This window comes from Capsicum annuum, chromosome 8 (assembly GCF_002878395.1).
Source record: "Capsicum annuum cultivar UCD-10X-F1 chromosome 8, UCD10Xv1.1, whole genome shotgun sequence".
Classification (NCBI taxonomy): domain Eukaryota; kingdom Viridiplantae; phylum Streptophyta; class Magnoliopsida; order Solanales; family Solanaceae; genus Capsicum; species Capsicum annuum.
The window spans coordinates 58527788-58532936 of NC_061118.1; positions in this window are offsets into that span (position 1 = coordinate 58527788).

Consider the following 5149-nt stretch of genomic DNA (forward strand, 5'->3'; position numbering starts at 1 on the left):
TCCTCAGAATCCTATGATAGCATATGATTTATAGTTAGAAGCATGAACCTAGAAGTTTAGCAGTAGTAAAATGGGGATAGTATTGTTAGAATTTAGTAGATTTTGTATCCATGGGTTAGTTGTATGAAAGGTGAATCAGTAGTCTTGAAACAATATATGGAAGAATTTAAGTGTATTGATTTGAAATTATATGTTGTTGATATTGGGTAAGTTGGTGTAATGGTATTTCTCATGGTTTAGAGAAAGATATAAGTTTATAGATGTGATATTAGTAGGCTATAAAGGAAGTTAGTATGGTTCATTAAAGGTTTGGGGATATCCATGTTAAATGTTGGAATCTAAGTTTGAATCTTTAAAGATTAAGCTAATAAAAAGTAGAGTTGATGCACTAGATGGTGTGAACTCATGGTATGATAGTACTCATGAAGATTCTAAGTTAGTCGGTATTTAAGTTGTTTTGTGATAATTATTGGGGCTATAGAAAGTTAAGAATTGTATCTCAGAAGGGAGTATTAGCAGTAGGTTTTACACTTTAAAGTGTACTCATTCAGGTTAAGTTTATTATTTATATGTATTGTTATATATCGAACTCTAGCACAAAATGATTTTAGTTTAGTTCAGAGTTTATTAAAGGGGTCCACAAACTTAGAATAGGAATGATGGCTTAAAGCTAAAGGGGAGATGATAGAACAAGTAACCAAGATAGGCTCTCAAATTCTAGCAGTGATGCCAGTGTGTTGTAGAATAAAACTAGGGAGGAAGATGCTCGATCTATGCTTATTTTAGTATTTGTATTTCAGTTATCATGATATCTACTCATGCCTTACATGTCAACTCCGTGATCATAGTTCATGTTCATACCCCTTCTATAGAATCATGTACGCTTCCAGTTCTTAGTATAAGGAGTTCCAGTTTGCTCAGTTGTATGAATCATATTCCATGAAATTTATGAACTCCAAAGTTAGGTCATGCACCTCATGAATTATGTACTCATGCTTTATAGTATGTTCAGTTCCTGTACTTATGCTACTCTCTTAATGATCAGTGAAATTCAAATTATGTCATGTATATCCTTATTTTTTATCTCTATAATGAATTTAGGTCATGGATACTCAATTTCTCAGGACTTAGTTAAGTGTCCAAGTTATGCATAATATCTTTCATGCTTCAGGTCCTCATGCTCTAATCTTTCGGTGATCTCTCCTTATAAAATGGTAGTGGTGATGAACAGTTGTTTAGATGGGAGAGAGTAAATGCTTCATGTTGGGAAAAGATTATTGTATACTAGTTTATTCTAAGGTTATAAATGTGGAATAAGATTGAGGCCAAGATTTTTTTATATATGTCATGGATAGTTGAAATTTTGTGTGTGATTTTCTTAAGAATAACGCATGGAAGTTGTTAATGATAGAAGTATTAAAGAGTACAAAAAGTATACTTTGATGGGTTATTTGCCTAGAAGATCATGTGTGGTTATGATGATAGGCTTGAACATCATGTTGGTGTATATAAGTGGATGGGTGCATTGTGTGTTAGTGCACTGCTAGTAAGATGTTGAATTTAGTTGTTCAAGTGCTAAGAAGAATTATTCTTGAGATTAGAAGTTGTGAAAATGCAGGGTGTATTGAATTCATGATTCCAACTAGTATTACAGCGTTATGGCTATACTTTGTAGATTCTAGTAGGATTGAACATATTGAGAGAATTTAGTTCAACTCAGACTTCAGTAGATAGAGTTATCAGTGCCCATGTGAACATTTTTAGTAGCCTTAAGGTGAAGTACGGTATGGAAGTAAAATGTATAGTTAAGGAAGTGTTTCAGGAGTATGTCTAAGCTTGTGAGTATCAACTTCATTGTCTAAGGTATAACAATTACAGTTTATGTTTCATAAGCCTAAGTTCCATGTTACAGAGTTATATCCATATTGAAAGTCCTTATTCATATATCTTATCTAAATCATGCCCAAGTACTTTGCTTCCTACTATTATTACAACTTCTTAGAAAGAGTATTGTAGAAACACTCCAGTTGAGTATAAGCTTTCAGTATAATTCAGTTTGTATAGACAGAAATTCAATTTAGCAGTCAGATAAAAAAGTTCCTATGGTTTTCCATTTTCTGATCTAGTCTTACTATCAGAAGTTTCATGAATATTTCCATTCCAAGAGATAGTTTGTTGGCATCCATGTAAATTGTGAATTCAGTTCATGCATCATGATTAAGATTCAGATATTCAGTATGATTTAGTTCATAAGTGCCTCATGCATTATGTCAGTCTTTCCTTAGTATTTCAGCCAAGTCAGTATCTTTCGGGGGATGAATAATCCCAAGGGGGAGATATTGTAATACCCTGATTTTTTGTCCTAAACAACTAACTTTTCTTCACGAAACCAGATCCATCCTGAGAAAATGGTTACTCATATGATGACACTCTTGTTTTTATCTCATCCTTATAACCATTCTCATGTCATTGCATGTATTCAAGGAATCAGTTCAGTTCATAATAATCAGTTCAAATATCATGTTTCAGACTCAGACATGTAATTATGTTTTTAGTTATGCATTTCTAGTATATGATCTTAGTATCCCTAGTATTCTTAACTTAATCAGTCTCATTCGATGATGAATGTTCCCAGGAGGGAGATATTGTAATACCCCATACTTTTCTTAGCTCAGTTCAGCTCCTAGTTACATGCATAAGAGGCTTACAACCTGAAAATTTCACTAAGTGGTGGGGACTTGGTCATATTTTTAGCCTCTTAACTTTGAGGATTTTTAAATGGGTCTTCCCAACCCTGAGACATAGGTGTTTGAGTTAATTCATCCTCTCTTATTCTCAGGTTCTAAGTCTGAAGAGGATCCACAAGAGTTCCTTGATCAGGTTCAGAAAGTCACAGATATCATGGGAGTGACTTCCAGTGAAAGTGCTGAGCTAGCCACCTATCAGCTACAAAATGTAACCCATACGTGGTTTAGATAGTGGAAGGTAGATAGGGGTGCAAATGCAGAGCCCATAGAATAGGAAGAGTTTGCTACAGCCTTCTTAGATAGATTCTTTCCCTTAGAGCTGAAAGAAGCCAAGGTGTTAGAGTTTATCAATCTCAGGTAATGCAGTATGAGTATGAAAGAGTATTCCTTTAAGTTTACTTAGTTAGCCAAGTATGCTCCCTATGTAGTAGCAGACAATAGATCCAGAATGAGCAAGTTTGTGTCTGAAGTATTGAGTAGAGTGGTTAAGGAGTGCATGACTGCGATGTTGATTAGGGAGATGGACATATCTAGGCTTATAGTCCATGCTCAATAGATTGAGGAACAGAAACTTAAGAAAAAAAAAAAGAAAATAAGAGAGGCAGAAAGGGTAGCTTTATTTTTGCCCAGCCAAGGTCAGAGGGTGGTAACCATTCTCGGTTTAGTTAGAAGTTTCCATCCCTAGCTCCATCTTTAGCTAGTACACCAGTACCAAGGTTCAGGAATGACAGTCATAATGGGATGCTAGGCTCTAAAATCCAAAGTAATACAAGTGGTGTTTGTACTAATCCGCTTTGCAAAGAATATGGTAAGAATCATAAGAGTATGTGTAGAGTCAGCAGTGATGTATGTTTTGGATGTGGTGAGTTAGGTCACAGAGTCCGAGACTGTCCTAAGGCTGGTCTACGAAATCAGCACAGTCGCCCTTCAACTCAGTTCGGTCGCTCAAATCAGCAGGGTGCTACTTCCAGTACCACTAGTGGGTAGCGCCCAAATAGGCTTTATGCACTTCAGTCCAGGCAAGATCGGTAAAGCTCCCATGATGCGGTCACTGGTACGTTATAAACATCTTATTTACATATTTATGTCTCATTAGATCCAGGAGCTTCTCTGTCTTTTGTAACTCTTTTTATAGCAGTTAAATTTAAAGTCAGACCAAATATTAACAAAACCTTTCTCAGCCTCTACCCCAGTGGGCCAGTCTATCATAGCCCAGTGGATATACAAGAACTATCCTGTTATGATATCTCAAGAATTCAGGCTTCCAGATTTCAGGATTATTATTAGTATATGTAGAAAAGTAATGGGTGGGAATGATTCCCAACCCATCTTTACCTCAGTTTAAAGTTTTGTCTTTCGTCATCATGGTACCTATGCATGCTTTACGTTTAAGCTCCATGAACACAGCTTATATTTATGCACTTTCCATAGAATCATGTGCATTTATAGTTCTTAGTATGAGGAGTTCCAGATCACTCAATAATACGAATCATGTTCCATGAACATGGAAACTCCAAAACTCAGGTCATGCAGCTCATGACTTCTGCACTCATGCCTTACGATGAGTTCAGTCCCAACTATCATCTAAATTTTAGTCTCAGTTACAATCTTAGTTATAGTGTCATTCTTAGTCCAGCAATCAGATCAGAAACTCAATTCAGTTTCAGGTTTCTAGACCATAGCGTACAGTTAGAAGTTACTCAGTTACTTGTATTTCAGTACCTGAATTTATAGAATATTTTAGAACCATGTTATACGCTTGGTCTTGCATTCTTAAATAATACAGCTTTTACGAATTCATGCTCAATTGTCTCATATTACCCAATCAGTCCTTACCTCGTATACATGATACTCTACAGTTTCAGTCCAGCTATTTAGACTAAGTACAGTTCAGTCTTACAGGCCCAGTATTCAGCTATCAGTTATTCAGTTAATCAGATAAGTTAGTATGCTTATGCATTCATGCGCAGCTCCTATGCATATATTTTTCAGTAGTCTCAAGTGAAGTGCCATACTAAGGTGGAGAGTATAGTTGAGAGAGTATTCAAGGGATATGTCTAAGCTTGAAAATTTGTAGTTGCAGGGCATAAGTCTTAGTCACTCTATCTTAGATGATGACTCAGGCCTCGCCTCATATTACAGAATTGTAACCACATTGTGATGTCTTATTTAGACAATGCCAAGCTTTTGTTTCTCCTTAAAGTCGCTGGCAACTCAATAAAAAGAGTATCAGAGAAAAAGCTCCAATTGTGAATAAGTTTTTAGTATAAGTTAGTCCATAAACCCAGTAATTCAGTTTAGCAGTCAAATGGACAAATTCGTGTGGTGTGGTTTTCCATCTTTCTATCTAGTCACACTATCTAAAGTCTCACAAAAGTAACTATTCAAAAATCGAACAACCC